The sequence below is a fragment of the Bos indicus x Bos taurus genome, chromosome 1, assembly GCF_003369695.1.
Source record: "Bos indicus x Bos taurus breed Angus x Brahman F1 hybrid chromosome 1, Bos_hybrid_MaternalHap_v2.0, whole genome shotgun sequence".
Taxonomy (NCBI): Eukaryota; Metazoa; Chordata; class Mammalia; order Artiodactyla; family Bovidae; genus Bos; species Bos indicus x Bos taurus.
In genome coordinates, this window is record NC_040076.1 from 120,968,492 (window position 1) to 120,985,732 (window position 17,241).

Consider the following 17,241-nt stretch of genomic DNA (forward strand, 5'->3'; position numbering starts at 1 on the left):
AAGGTGTCTTTACTTTGTGAAAAATCCCATCAGGATCTGCTTTTATGACTGGTACACTTTTTTTTTTTTTTTTTGTATGTATGCCATATTTCAATAGAAGTTAAAACAATCTGAGTTCAATGAGGTTTAATTTCAACCCGTCTAGATTCCCTGATTTCACCTTGATTGCCACAAAAGGCATCTTCATGTTAAACCTATTTTTACTGTTTATCAATAAGAGAGATAAGCTAAACAAATTCACTCAGTATTATTTGATGTATTGTACCTCTCATAAACAGTATTTACATTTTAAAGAGAGGACTTCCAAGAAAGATGCTAAATACAGAGTTGTGAATCATTAAAAGTTGGTTAACATTAATCACTTAGGAAAATAATTTCAAGTGAAAACCTTTTGACTTTCCTCATTACACCATGTATGAGAGGACATATTCTCTTGACACACACAAATCTAGATCATAAGTGTCTAAGTTAACAGCAAAAAAACAGTAAAGGAAAGATGCTGAGATTTGAGAAAAAACTGAGTATCTATGATCAGTCTACAACAAACATTTCTTGGCTTTTAGTTTGCATAAAGCACTGAAATGTGCTGGGGATTCAACAGACAAAACTTATCCTGATACAGACAAAATATACCATCATAAAGTTTACAATCTTGTAGTATACCAAATTTAATCTGGTAGGATTAAATTTTAAACCAGGGAATCTATTCATGTAATTATAGAATATACACAAGTTAACACAGTTCTGTCACTTTCTGACTTTGTGAAGTTCAGAAGTTCACAAGTTCTGTGCATGCATTTCCTCCTATATAAAAAGGAATTAACTGTACCTACCTCATAGGACTGTCAGAAGATGAAATGAGTTAATATTCATAAAGTGCTTAAAACAAGGCTTGGCATGTTGACATTTACACAGCACATTTCATCAACATAAACTATAGTGTTTATACATATATCTACTCTTTTTTAGATTTCCTTCCTATTTAAGTCACCAGAGTACCCTAGATTTTGTGCTAGATTCTCCTTAGTTATCTATTTTATATATAGTATAACTGATTCACTTTGCTATACAGCAGAAACACACACTGTAAAGCAACTATACTCCAATAAAAGTTAGTAAGTCAAAAACAAAATAAAATATGCTGTTTAACATTTTGGAAATTGGGCTTTCAGAATCAGTGGTGCATTTACCTAAAAGAAGTGAAAGACGTGTGAAAGACAGCATTGTCTATACAAGCTTGGACTTGGACTTGGTTTGTCTATTCGGGTGGCTTGATTAGATACTATTCATGTCCATTTGAGAAAGAAAATAGAATGTTTGCTTGTATCAGAAAGCCTTAGTTTGAAGCCTTCTGGTAACTTTTATCTATACAAATCTGCCAGCAAGGGAGAAACTTGGAGCAAGCTTATAGAAGAAAGCAGTGATTTGGAGTTTGAAGCAAACTTCTAAGAAGCACTGAACCACCAAGTCTTCAGATGCCTTTAAAAAAGATTATGTGGAACTGATCAGTATCACATGGATACTGACTTCTTGAGTTGAAAGTAACTGCAGGTTGGATTCTAAATGTGAACAGAGCAATTTATTCCATTTCAAAAAATGTTTATATGTGCACAAGAGGAATAGATGGTAAAATAGGTCTATACTGAAAGAGCTCTTTTAATAAAAGGAAAATAAAAATTCTGAATCTTATTAAACATCATTTAATAGCTTAATTGGCATCATATTTTCTTTTCTAGTGGTATCACATAAAATAAGATGTATCTTACCATCAGCAGCATCTTAGATTCAATGAAATATGATAGATTATAATTAACTAGATGAAATGGTGGCATGAGTGCATAAAAGGGAAAATAATTTTTTTTGAGGAGGAATTAATCTTTGAAGTAAGATCTGAGGAAGGGATTAGGGTTGAGCGGGTGGCACGGAAGAAGAGCATCCAAGACTGAGGGAACAGTATGTGCAAAGATTCTATGGCCAGAGGAAACATGGCAATCAGAAAGGATTAAGTTTGAAGAGGTTGGGCACATTGCAACCCCATTTCAACTCATTTTCAAGATTTATTTTCCTTTCAGTTGAAAGCAGACTCTTTCTTTACACATATTGAAAATATATTCAATTTCTAGAACTCTTATCTTTCCTTTGTTTCATATCTCATTTTTATTTTTAACTGAAAGGGGAAATCTACACTTATTGACAGGAAATATATTTTGCACTAGATGTTTTAATGCGTGAACACAGGAGTTTATTCAATATGATTTTATTATGACCATTTTTACAAAATTGAATATTATTTGATTATGAAAAATAATGTAATGAATCCATCTGAAAAATAAGAAACCTGATTGAATCACTGTACAATACAAGTTAAATCATAATGAAATAATTTGAGTTTAATTTGAGTGTAATAACCCATTACATCTTCACATTTTTTCTTTCTTTTTAATACAGTAAGCTAATTATCTTTTTAAAACCTTTATATAATAACATTTATAAAGGCTGCTCTATGAACTCCAAAACCACTTATAATAGAAATATACATTTAGGATAAATTTAATAAATTGTGGATGAGGAATTACTTTAATGTATTTCACTATAATGTTAAATAGGGTCATGTTTATTCTTTTTATTTTCAGATTTACCACCTATCATTTTAGTAATTTTATTTTAATAATTTTTATCTTATGCTTTTCATTTTTCCTCATTAATTTCTCTGGTGATTTGAACAGCAAATAGCCTGCTTTAACATTCTTAGACCTTTCACTTTCAATCTTAAAACACAAATCAGGCTCCAGTTATATTTTCACAACTTTTTAGCAGTGGTTGATTTCTCTTTTTTATGAGGACTTTTTATTAGTTTTTCACTGCTATCATTCTAATTTTTGAATTTTATTTCATATTAACTGATACTTTGACTATTTTTTCCACTTGCATAATTTTTCCTCAAAACTATTTTACCTTTATCATAAAGTTCTATTAGAATTCCTATTACAAACTTGATCTCCTTTAGTCTTTTGACTTTTCCAAAACATAAAGATGATAACAGATAATGCATAAACAGTCTAGCAAGTGCTTTCTAATTTTTTGCAGTATCCCCAGGTGAAAAAAATTGACTACTTATTTCAAATTATTTATCATTTCAAAACATTATCATGCTTTTCATTGTCTTGTTCCATATTCTATGAACCTGTTGGTACTTCTCATAGAGGTTTTTGGCCTTTATTTGTGGTACATTTTAGTAAAACACACTGAAAAGATAGGAAAATGAGTAAATAACCATTGACATGAAAGGCAAAGGAGAAAGGGAAAGATATGCCCAAATGAATGAAGAGTTCCAGAGAATAGCAAGGAGAGATAAGTGTCAGGAAGCATTTAACAGGAGGCTTCCTGTGTGCTGTTTTGGATCTGTCAGGAATCCTCTGTTCCTTATTAATTCCTGAATATTCAGGAATATCCCTGAGGGATCCAGGCATTTCCTTCATTAGTTTTTCAATACGGTGATAAGTACCCTCTTCCTTCTTGTGAACCATACGGTAAAAGTGATTATTTACAATTCTCTCTCTCTCTTTAATATGGATCGCCTATGTTTTGTAAGTCTGGAATTTTAATCTTTATATTTGCTGTGAATAACTACAGTATATATGCCCACACCATGTTGATTAAAACACTTTTGCTCCATCAGAGCTTTGGTCCCCGTGTCTTGCTTTCTTTCTCTCTCTCTCTTGCTCTCTCTCTCTCTCTTAGGCTATTTCTTTGGAGCACAGAGGTCCTCTGTGTTCACTTTCCTGCCCGGGCTTCTAAGACCCACTCGAAAAGGTGCTCTGTGCCTTCACCCCATCGAGAGGGTGCCTGAGGCCTCTGTGAACAGACCAAGCCCCGTGCCAGGGGCTTTATTGGCTTTCTGTGTAAACCAAGGAATATCAGCCTCTTTCTGTCTCCTTTACTTCCTTATCAATCAACCCCAGACCACCAGGTTCTGGTCCATTAAAGGACCTCAACAAGTGGCGCCCAGAATAGGAGCTTGGTACACATAGGCAGATTCGGATGAAGTGACCCAAGGGCCTCTTGAGGCCGGTAAGTACTAAGACATGGGTCAAATGGCTGGAAAGGTCCATCACTTTTCTACTTTACTTTATCACTTATTTAAAGTTCAGTGACTTAATGAAACATATGCTGATTTTTTAGCTAGATTACAAATGGCTATTTCCTGTACTGTAACTGGAGAGGAAGCCAAAAGGCAACTAGAGAAATTACTTGCTTCATTTCAGTTCAGTTCAGTCGCTCAGTCATGTCCACCTCTTTGCGACCCCATGAATCGCAGCATGCCAGGCCTCCCTGTCCATCACCAACTCCCGGAGTTCACGCAGACTCATGTCCATTGAGTCAGTGATGTCATCCAGCCATCTCATCCTCTGTTGTCCCCTTCTCCTCCTGCCCTCAATCCCTCCCAGCATCAGAGTCTTTTCCAATGAGTCAACTCTCTGCATGAGGTGGCCAAAGTACTGGAGTTTCAGCTTTAGCATCAGTCCTTCCAAAGGAATCCCAGGGCTGATCTCCTTCAGAGTGGACTGGTTGGATCTCCTTGCAGTCCAAGGGACTCTCAAGAGTCTTCTCCAACACCACACTTCAGAAACATCAATTTTTCGGCGCTCAGCTTTCTTCACAGTCCAACTCTCACATCCATACATGACCACTGGAAAAACCATAGCCTTGACTAGATGGACCTTTGTTGGCAAAGTAATGTCTCTGCTTTTGAATATGCTATCTAGGTTGGTCATAACTTTCCTTCCAAGGAGTAAGCGTCTTTTAATTTCATGGCTGCAGTCACCATCTGCAGTGATTTTGGAGCCCCAAAATTACTTGCTTATGAAAATGCAAATCAGGAATGTCAAAAAGCTATGGCTCCAATTCGTGAGACAGAGACTATATTATTGATTATTTGAAGGCTTATCCAAATCTAAGATTAGAAACTCAGAAGTTGCAAATGCTAGCTGAAACAATGATTGCTGCCTTAAAAAGGGAAATGAAGGATGCCTTACATGTGGAAATAACCATTTAAAAAGGGACTGCCCTAAGAAAGCTAAAAAAAAAAAAAAAAACCCTCCCAAAATCTGCCCTCCCTGCCATAGAGGCTAAATTTGACATTAAAGGGAAACCTATTCCAAGAAACTCCAAGCAGGGGACCCCCCCGGTCTCCTTCAACAAAAACCAGGGACAAATTCCATCTTTTCCCTGAAACCCTCAACATCCGGCAGTGCTGCCATCGATATACCAGCTTTGTTTTTAGACAATATGAAGTTAATGAGCTCTATTTAAATTCAAATTCACATGAACTAAAAAATATTTAATATTAAATATAATGTTTATTTAAATATAAATATAATTTAAATGCAATTGTTTGCTAATCTAATTAAGACATGTCTTAAGTCATCAACATTATATAATACTTTTATTATGCCTAGGTTTTAAGTAAACTACATTTGTCAAAAAAAGGTAACTCTTTATATATATATATATATATATATATATATATGAGATAAAAACTTTTAGATAAACTCTTAAAAATAATTATATTTTTAATAAAATAATCTTTTATTATAATCTATTATTATAATCCAAAATAATCTCTTAGGATTGAGATAACTTAAATTTCTAGAGTTGTACTAAACTAAATAATAAAAGTTTATTAAATAGCTAGGCCATTTCCAAATAAGATTTCAAAACATTAATTACTGAACATTAACTTCCTCTTACAAAAAATTTTTCTTACAGAAAAACTAAAGAGATTTTAAACTATTAATAAATATAATCTATACTATATTTATATATAAATATAAACATACATTTATATATATATTATGATATAATAAATATATTCACCAACCTATAAAATGCTAATATACAAGACACTTCATAGTTGCTAAAAAAGGTAAGATATATACTTTCAGTAAAAAGATATAAGATATGGCAAACTCAGATATACATTCCACATTTTTCCTAAAGGCAACTGTTCATTTAACAAACAATACAATTATTAGAATAACTTGGAAGAATGACAAGCCTATTTGGACAGAGCAATGGCCCCTCATGAAAGAGAAATTACAGGCGGGATTCCCTGATGGCTCAGATGGTAAAGCGTCTGCCTGAAATGCAGGAGACCCTGGTTTGATCCCTGGGTTGGGAAGATCCCCTGGAGAAGGAAATGGCAACCCACTCCAGTACTCTTGCCTGGAAAATCCCATGAATGGAGGAGCCTGGTGGGCTACAGCCCATGGGGTCACAAAGAGTTGGACATGACTGAGCGACTTCCCTTCCCTATGGAACTTATAGATACACAACTAGAATTAAAGCATATTGAGGAATCTTGTTCTCCTTGGAACTCTCCTATTCTGGTTATAAAAAAGAAATCTAACAAATAGAGTCTCCTAACAGACCTTAGAAAAGTTAATGCATCTATGAAACCTATGGGTGCATTACAACCAGGAATCCCATCACCTACCACTATTCCTCAAAACTGGCATATTATTATTATTGGTTTATAAGATTGCTTTTTTAATATACTTTGACACCCTTTAGACCGAGAGAGATTTGCTTTCTCTATCCCTTATCCTAATCATATTGGACCTCATAAACGGTACCAATGGACTGTACTGCCACAAGGGATGATGAATTCTCCCACCATGTGTCAGTACTACGTATCCAAAGCCCTTGAGCCTGTGAGAAAGAAGTTTCCTAACTTTCTTGTTATTCACTATATGGATGATATATTGTTTTCAGCTCTATCTATCTAAGAAATGCAACACATGTTTGATATAGCTCAACTATGCTTAAAAAACTCTGGATTAATCATTGCCCCTGAAAAATTCAAACCTCTACACGTTACCATTCAGTTCAGTTCAGTCATTCAGTCGTCTCTGACTCTTTGAGACTCCATGAATGGCAGCATGCCAGGGCTCCCTGTCCACCACCAACTCCCGGAGTTCACTCAGACTCACGTCCATCGAGTCCATGATGCCAACTTTTTCACTCTCCACTTTCACTTTCATCAAGAGGCTTTTTAGTTCCTCTTCACTTTCTGCCATAAAGGTGGTGTCATCTGCATATCTGAGGTTATTGATATTTCTCCCAGCAATCTTGATTCCAGCTTGTGTTTCTTCCAGTCCAGCGTTTCTCATGATGGACTCTGCATATAAGGTAAATAAGCAGGGTGACAATATACAGCCTTGACGTACTCCTTTTCCTATTTTGAACCAGTCTGTTGTTCCATGTCCAGTTCTAAATGTTGCTTCCTGACCTGCATACAGATTTCTCAAGAGGCAGGTCAGGTGGTCTGGTATTCCCATCTCTTTCAGAATTTTCCACAGTTTATTGTGATCCACACAGTCAAAGGCTTTGCATAGTCAATAAAGCAGAAATAGATGCTTTTCTGGAACTCTCTTGCTTTTTTGATGATCCAGCAGTTGTTGGCAATTTGATCTCTGGTTCCTCTGCCTTTTCTAAAACCAGCTTGAACACCTGGAAGTTCATGGTTCTCGTATTGCTGAAGCCTGGCTTGGAGAATTTTGAACATTACAAGCTGTTTTACTAGCGTGTGAGATGAGTGCAATTGTGTGGGAGTTTGAGCATTCTCTGGCATTGCCTTTCTTTGGGATTGGAATAAAAACGGATGTTTTCCAGTCCTGTGGCCACTGCTGAGTTTTCCAAATTTGTTGGCATATTCTGTGCAGCACTTTCACAGCATCATCTTCCAGGATTTGAAATAGCTCAACTGGAATTCCATCACCTCCACTAGCTTTGTTTGTAGTGTTGATTTCTAAGGCCCACTTGATTTCACATTCTAGGATGTCTGGCTCTAGGTCAGTGATCACACCATCGTGATTATCTGGGTCGTGAAGATCTTTTTTGTACAGTTCTTCTGTGTATTCTTGCTACCTCTTCTTAATATCTTCTGCTTCTGTTAGGTCCATACCATTTCTATCCTTTATCGAGCCCATCTTTGCATGAAATGTTCCCTTGGTATCTCTAATTTTCTTAAAGAGATCTCTAGTTTCTCCCATTCTGTTGTTTTCCATTTCTTTGCATTGATCGCTGAAGAAGGCTTTCTTATCTCTTCTTGCTATTCTTTGGAACTCTGCATTCAGATGCTTATATCTTTCCTTTTCTCCTTTGCTTTTTGCTTCTCTTCTTTTCACAGCTATTTGTAGGGCCTCCCCAGACAGCCATTTTGCTTTTTTGCATTTCTTTTCCATGGGTTAGTCTTGATCCCTGTCTCCTGTGCAATGTCACGAACCTCTGCCCATAGTTCATCAGGCACTCTATCTATCAGATCTAGTCCCTTAAATCTATTTCTCACTTCCACTGTATAATCATAAGGAATTTGATTTAGGTCATACTGGAATGGTTGAGTGGTTTTGCCTACTTTCTTCTATTTAAGTCTGAATTTGGCATTAAGGAGTTCATGATCTGAGCCACAGTCAGCTCCAGGTCTTGTTTTTTGCTGACTGTATAGAGCTTCTCCATCTTTGGCTGCAAAGAATGTAATCAATCTGATTTCAGTGTTGACCATCTGGTGATGTCCATGTATAGAGTCTTCTCTTGTGTTGTTGGAAGAGGGTGTTGGCTATGACCAGTGTGTTCTCCTGGCAAAACTCTATTAGCCTTTGTCCTGCTTCATTCCATATTCCAAGGCCAAGTTTTCCTGTTACCCCAGGTGTTTCTTGACTTCCTACTTTTGCATCCCTGGCCCTATAATGAAAAGGACATCTTTTTTGGGTGTTAGTTCTAAAAGGTCTTGTAGGTCTTCATAGAACCATTCAACGTCAGCTTCTTCAGCGTTACTGGTTGGGGCATAGACTTCGATTACTGTGATATTGAATGGTTTGCCTTGGAAACGAACAGAGATCATTCTGTCATTTTTGAGATTGCATCCAAGTACTGCATTTCAGACTCTTTTCTTGACCATGATGGCTACTCCATTTCTTCTGATGGATTCCTGCCCGCAGTAGTAGATAAAATGTTAATTTGAGTTAAATTCACCCATTCCAGTCCATTTTAGTTCGCTGATTCCTAGAACGTCGACATTCACTCTTGCCATCTCCTGTTTGACCACTTCCAATTTGCCTTGATTCATGGACCTGACATTCCAGGTTCCTATGCAATATTGCTCTTTACAGCAGTGGACCTTGCTTCTATCACCAGTCACATCCACAGCTGGGTATTGTTTTTGCTTTGGCTCCATCCCTTCATTCTTTCTGGAGTTATTTCTCCACTCATCTCCAGTAGCATATTGGGCACCTACTGACCTGGGGAGTTCCTCTTTAAGTATCCTATCATTTTGCCTTTTCATACTGTTCAAGGGGTTCTCAAGGCAAGAATACTGAAGTGGTTTGCCATTCCCTTCTCCAGTTGTCTTAATTCCTCTATCTCTTTAAGAAATGATTCCCTTTTGATTCTTTGATCTCAACGTAATTTGTAGTTACTGATGACCCTGGGAAGAAGGTCCATGGTTGGACTTGCTTCCAGATTACCTCAAGTTTATGTTACTCTTGATTCACTTTAATCATAGTGCCTACAACTGGATACAAATTAAATTTCATTTTACAAATATAATAAAATAGGGGCAATTGTCAGGAAGCATTTAACAGGAGGCTTCCTGTGTGCTGTTTTGGATCTGTCAGGAATCCTCTGTTCCTTATTAATTCCTGAATATTCAGGAATTAAGAGGAGAGGAGAGCCTCTCCCGGGGCTGAGGGATCCAGGCATTTCCTTTATTAGTTTTTCAATATGGTGATAAGTACCCTCTTCCTTCTTGTGAACCATTCGGTAAAAGTGATTATTTAGAACTCTCTCTCTCTCTTTAATATGGATCGCCTATGTTTTGTAAGTCTGGAATTTTAATCTTTATATTTGCTGTGAATAACTACAGTTTATATGCCCACACCATGTTGATTAAAACACCTTTGCTCCATCAGAGCTTTGGTCCCCATATCTTTCTTTCTCTCTCTCTCTCTCTCTCTCTCTCTGAGGCTATTTCTTTGGAGCGCAGAGGCTCTATGAGTTCATTTTCCTGCCCAGGCTTCTAAGACCCTCTCGAGAAGGTGCTTTGCGCCTTCACCCCATCGAGAGGGCGCCTGAGGCCTCCGTGAACAGAGCAAGCCCCGTGCCGGGGGCTTTATTGGCTTTCTGCATAAACCAAGGAATATCAGCCTCTTTCTGTCTCCTTTACTTTCTTATCAGTCGACTCCGGACCACCAGGTTCTGGTCCATTAAAGGACCTCAACAGATAAGAAGGCTTTCTTAAATGAACAATGTCAAGAAATATAGGAAAGCAATAGAATGAAAAAGACTAGATATCTCTTCAAGAAGACTGGAGATATCAAAGGAACATTTCGTGCAAGGATGGACATGAAAAAGAACAGAAACAGTAAAGACCTAATAAAGCAGAGAAGGTTAAGAGGTAGCAAGAATACACAGAACTATACAAAAAAAGGTCTTAATTACCTGGATAACCACGATGGTGTGGTTACTAACCTAGAACCAGATATCGTGGAGTATGAAGCCAAGGGGGCCTTAGGAAGCATTACTATAAACAAAACCAGTGGACGTGATGGAATTTCAGCTGAGTTATTTAAAATTCTAAAATATAATGCTGTTAAAGTGCTGTACTCAATACGCGAGCAAATTTGAAAATCTCAGCAGAGCCCACAACACTGGAAAAAGCTAGTTTTCATTCCAATCCCAAAGAAAGGCAAGGTCAAAGAATGTCAAACTACCATGCAATTGGGCTCATTTCACATACTGGTAAAGTTAATGCTCAGACCCCTTCAAGCTAGGCTTCAGTAGTACATGAACTGAGATGTATAAGCTGGATTTAGAAAAGGCAGAGGAACCAGAGATCAAACTGCCAACATTCATCAGATCATGGAGAAAGCAAGGGAATTCCAGAAAAAAACATCTACTTCTGGTTGACTATGATAAAGCCTTTGACTGTGTAAATCACAACAAAATGTGGAAAATTCTTAAAGAGATGGGAGAACCAGACCACCTTACCTGTCTCCTGAGAAACCTGTATGCAAAACAAGATGCAATAGCTAGAATCAGACATGGAACAACTGACTGGTTAAAAATCAGGAAAGGAGTACGACAAGGCTGTATATTGTCACTCTGTTTATTTAATTTCTCTGCAGAGTACATCATGTGAAATGCTGGGCTGGATGAATCACAAGCTGGAATCAAGATTGCCAGCAGAACTATCAACAACCTCAAATATGTAGATGATACCACTCTAATGGCAGAAAATGAAGAGGAACTAAAGAACCTTTTGATGAGGGTGAAAGAGGAGAATAAAAAGCTGTCTTGAAACTTAACACCAAAAAATCTAAGGACTTCCTTTGTGGTCTAGTGGTTAAGAATCTGCCTGCCAATGCTGGGGACACCAGTTTGATTTCTGGTCTGGAAAGATTCCACATGCCACAGAACATCTAAGCCTCTGTACCATAACTACTGAGCCCATGCACTGCAACTACTGAAGCCCGCATGCCTAGAGCTTGTACTCTGCAACAAGAGAAGCCACTGCAAATAAACCCACACACAGAAAAAAAGAACAAAAAGAGAGTAGCTCCCACTCTCCGCAAGTAGAAAATGCCCTCAAGCAGCAACGAAGACCCAGCACAGTCAAAAATAAAGAAAGAAAGAAATGTAAAAAGAAAAAAAAAAAAAAAAAAAACCTAAGATCATGGCATCTGGTTCCATCACTTCATGGCAAAGAGAAGGAGAAATAGTGAAAGCAGGGACAGATTTTATTTTCTTGGGCCCAAAGTCACTGTACACAGTGACTGCAGCCATGAAAGTAAAAGATGTCTACTCTTTGGAAGAAAAGCTAGGACAAATCTAGACAATCTCTTACTAACAAAATTCCATATAGTCAAAGCTATCATTTTACCAGTAGTCATATATGGATGTCATCAGATCAGATCAGTCACTCGTCATGTCCGACTCTTTGCGACCCCATGAATCGCAGCATGCCAGGCCTCCCTGTCCATCACCAACTCCCGGAGTTCACGCAGACTCACGTCCATCGAGTCAGTGATGCTATCCAGCCATTCCATCCTCTGTCGTCCCCTTCTCCTCCTGTCCCCAATCCCTCCCAGCATCAGAGTCTTTTCCAATGAGTCAACTCTTCGCATGAGGTGGCCAAAGTACTGGAGTTTCAGCTTTAGCATCATTCCTTCCAAAGAACACCCAGGACTGATCTCCTTCAGAATGGACTGGTTGGATCTCCTTGCAGTCCAAGGGATTCTCAAGAGTCTTCTCCAACACCACAGTTCAAAAGCATCAATTCTTTGGCACTCAGCCTTCTTCATAGTCCAACTCTCACATCCATATATGACCACAGGAAAAACCATAGCCTTGACTAGACGAACCTTTGTTGGCAAAGTAATGTCTCTGCTTTTGAATATGTTATCTAGGTTGGTCTTAACTTTCCTTCCAAGGAGAAAGCGTCTTTTAATTTCATGGCTGCAGTCACCATCTGCAGTGATTTTGGAGCCCAGAAAAATAAAGTCTGACACTGTTTCCACTGTTTCCCCATCTATTTCCCATGAAGTGATGGGACCGGATGCCATGATCTTCATTTTCTGAATGTTGAGCTTTAAGCCAACTTTTTCACTCTCCATTTTCACCTTCATCAAGAGGCTTTTCAGTTCCTCTTCACTTTCTGCCATAAGGGTGGTGTCATCTGCATATCTGAGGTTATTGCTATTTCTCCCGGCAATCTTGATTCCAGCTTGTGTTTCTTCCAGTCCAGCGTTTCTCATGATGTATTTTGCATAAAAGTTAAATAAGCAGGGTGACAATATACAGCCTTGACGTACTCCTTTTCCTATTTGGAACAAGTCTGTTGTTCCATGTCCAGTTCTAAATGTTGCTTCCTGACCTGCATACAGATTTCTCAAGAGGCAGATCAGGTGGTCTGGTATTCCCATCTCTTTCAGAATTTTCCACAGTTTATTGTGATCCACACAGTCAAAGGCTTTGGCATAGTCAATAAAGCAGAAATAGATGTTTTTCTGGAATTCTCTTGCTTTTTTGATGATCCAGCGGATGTTGGCAATTTGATCTCTGGTTCCTCTGCCTTTTCTAAAACCAGCTTGAACATCAGGAAGTTCATGGTTCACATATTGCTGAAGCCTGGCTTGGAGAATTTTGAGCATTACTTTACTAGCGTGTGAGATGAGTGCAATTGTGTGGGAGTTTGAGCATTCTTTGGCATTGCCTTTCTTTGGTATTGGAATGAAAGCTGACCTTTTCCAGTCCTGTGGCCACTGCTGAGTTTTCCAAATTTGTTGGCGTATTGAGTGCAGCACTTTCACAGCATCATCTTTCAGGATGTGGAATAGCTCAACTGGAATTCCATCACCTTCACTAGCTTTATTCGTAGTGATGCTTCATAAGGCCCACTTGACTTCACATTCCAGGATGTCTGGCTCTAGGTCAGTGATCACACCACCGTGATTATCTGGGTCATGAAGATCTTTTTTGTACAGTTCTTCTGTGTATTCTTGCCATCTCTTCTTAATATCTTCTGCTTCTGTTAGGTCCATACCATTTCTGTCCTTTATCGAGCCCATCTTTGCATGAAATGTTGCTTTGGTAGCTCTGATTTTCTTGAAGAGATCTCTACTCTTTCCCATTCTGTTGTTTTCCATTTCTTTGCATTGATCGCTGAAGAAGGCTTTCTTATCTCTTCTTGCTATTCTTTGGAACTCTGCATGCAGATGCTTATATCTTTCCTTTTCTCCTTTGCTTTTTGCTTCTCTTCTTTTCACAGCTATTTGTAGGGCCTCCCCAGACAGCCATTTTGCTTTTTTGCATTTCTTTTCCATGGAGATGGTCTTGATCCCTGTCTCCTGTACAATGTCACGAACCTCATTCCATAGCTCATCAGGCACTCTATCTATCAGATCTAGGCCCTTAAATCTATTTCTCACTTCCACTGTATAATCATTTGATTTAGGTCATACCTGAATGGTCTAGTGGTTTTCCCTACGTTTTTCTATTTAAGTCTGAATTTGGCAATAAGGAGTCATGGTCTGAGCCACAGTCAGCTCCTGGTCTTGTTTTTGCTGACTGTAAAGAGCTTCTCCATCTTTGGCTGAAAAGAATATAATCAATCTGATTTCGGTGTTGACCATCTGGTGATGTCCATGTATAGAGTCTTCTCTTGTGTTGTTGGAAGAGGGTGTTTGTTATGACCAGTGCATTTTCTTGGCAAAACTGTATTAGTCTTTGCCCTGCTTCTTTCTGTATTCCAAGGCCAAATTTGCCTGTTACTCCAGGTGTTTCTTGACTTCCTACTTTTGCATTCCAGTCCCCTATAATGAAAAGGACATCTTTTTTGGGTGTTAGTTCTAAAAGATCTTGTAGGTCTTCATAGAACCATTCAACGTCAGCTTCTTCAGCGTTACTGGTTGGGGCATAGACTTGGATTACTGTGATATTGAATGGTTTGCCTTGGAAATGAACAGAGATCATTCTGTTGTTTTTGAGATTGCATCTAAGTACTGCATTTCAGACTCTTGCGTTGACCATGATGGCTACTCCATTTCTTCTGAGGGATTCCTGCCCACAGTAGTAGATATAATTGTCATCTGAGTTAAATTCACCCATTCCAGTCCATTTCAGTTCACTGATTCCTAGAATATCGACATTCACTCTTGCCATCTTGTTTGACCACTTTCAATTTGCCTTGATTCATGGACCTGACATTCCAGGTTCCTATGCAATATTGCTCTTTACAGCAGTGGACCTTGCTTCTATCACCAGTCACATCCACAGCTGGGTATTGTTTTTGCTTTGGCTCCATCCCTTCATTCTTTCTGGAATTATTTCTCCACTGATCTCCAGTAGCATATTGGGCACCTACTGACCTGGGGAGTTTCTCTTTCAGTATCCTATCATTTTGCCTTTTCATACTGTTCATGGGGTTCTCAAGGCAAGAATACTGAAGTGGTTTGCCATTCCCTTCTCCAGTGGACCACATTCTGTCAGATCTCTCCACCATGACCTGCCCATCTTGGGTGGCCCCAGGGGCATGGCTTAGTTTCATTGAGTTAGACAAGGCTGTGGTCCTAGTGTGATTAGATTGACTAGTTTTCTGTGAGTATGGTTTCAGTGTGTCTGCCCTCTGATGCCCTCTTGCAACACCTACCATCTTACTTGGGTTTCTCTTACCTTGGTTATGGGGTATCTCTTCATGGCTGCTCCAGCAAAGCGCAGCCAATTCTCCCTACCTTGGATGAGGGGTATCTCCTCACCGCTTCCCTCCCTGACCTTCAACGTGGGATAGCTCCTCTAGGCTCTCCTGTGCCCACGCAGCCACGGCATGGGGTTGGTCCTCCCACCTGCCGCCCCTGGCCTCAGGCTTAAGGGCTTGGGGTATCTCCTCCCAGCCACCAACCCTGACCTCGGACGCCGGGTAACTCCTTTCGTCGCCGCCCCTGACCTCGGTCGCTGGGTATCTCCTCTCAGCCGCCCCCCCCGACCTCGGACGTAGGGTAGCTCCTCTCGGCCGTTCCTGCGCCGTCGCAGTCTGGCACTCTTCGGCCGCTGCCCCTGACCTCGGACGTGGGGTAATTCCTCTTGGCTGCCGCCCTTGGGGCATGGGTCCTCCCGGCTTCTGCCCCTGACTTCAGACGTGGGGTAGTTGCTCTAGGCCGTGCTTCAGCGCGCCCGTCGCAGCCGCCTGCGCTTCAGCGCGCCCGTCGCAGCCGCCTGCGCTTCAGCGCGCCCGTCGCAGCCGCCTGCGCTTCAGCGCGCCCGTCGCAGCCGCCTGCGCTTCAGCGCGCCCGTCGCAGCCGCCTGCGCTTCAGCGCGCCCGTCGCAGCCGCCTGCGCTTCAGCGCGCCCGTCGCAGCCGCCTGCGCTTCAGCGCGCCCGTCGCAGCATGTGATAGCTGGTCCATAAAAAAGGCCAAGCCCTGAAGAATTGATACTTCAAATTGTGGTGCTGGAGAAAACTCTTGAGCGACCCTTGGACTGTAAGGAGATCAAAGCAGTCAGTCCCAAAATAAATCAACCTGAATATTCAGTGTAAGGACTGTTGCTGAAGCTGAAGTTCTAATACTTTAGCCACCTGATGTGAAGAGCAGACTTGTAAAAGGTCTTGATGCTGGTGAATATTGAAGGCAAAAGGACAAGGAGGGTGGCAGAGGATGAGATGGTTAGCATCCCGATTCAATGAAAAAAATAGAGCAAACTCTGGGAGATAATGGAGGATAGAGGAGCCTGGTGTGCTACAGTCCATGGGGTCTCAAAGAGTCGGACATGATTTAGCAACTGAACAACAACAACCACTTATAGTTTTGATATCAATAAGAATTTAAATCACAGAATACCATTTTTTAGTAATATACATTTTATCCTAGAAGAAGATCGAATTCAGGAAAGTTGGTGATGCAGGTTTTGTTCCAAATAACTAGTAATTAAGAGAAATCAAAATCTGTAGATGCAATATCATCATCAAACGAATTGGCAAGGCTCACTGTAAAGAAATATGAACTTGAGACCATTTAATTAACTTCTGGATCCAGGAGCCCTTATCCGCTCACTAGTGTTGCCATGATATTTACTATAGGGAACACAGATTCACATTATACTAATCTAATTTAAGAAAAGATCACTCATGTTCTTTTTGGCTTTTTATTTCTTGTCTTTAATAAGATGTTTTTCTTAACTACATGGAACTATCCCACTAGCCAAAGATCCCTGATTATTCTTACTACTTTCATTTCAGGGATTGTACTTTCTTCTTCAAGAATATTTTTTAACACTTGGTTTTTATTTTGGAATTATATTTGCTTTGGGATTATATCCTTTTCAAACTCAATCTTCCTATTCTTTATTTTGGTTTATTTCTTGTTCAGCTTTTCATACTGTTCATGGGGTTCTCAAGGCAAGAATACTGTGGTGTTGGAGAAGACTCTTGAGAGTCCCTTGGACTGCAGGGAGATCAAACCAGTCCATCCTAAAGGAAATCAGTCCTGAATATTCATTGGAAAGACTGATGTTGAAGCTGAAACTCCAATACTTTGGCCACCTGATGCGAAGAGCTGACTCATTTGAAAAGACCCTGATGCTGGGAAAGATTGAAGGCGGGAGGAGAAGGAGACACCAGAGGATGAGATGGTTGGATGGCATCACTGACTCAATGGACATGAGTTTGAGTAAACTCTGGGAGTTGGTGATGG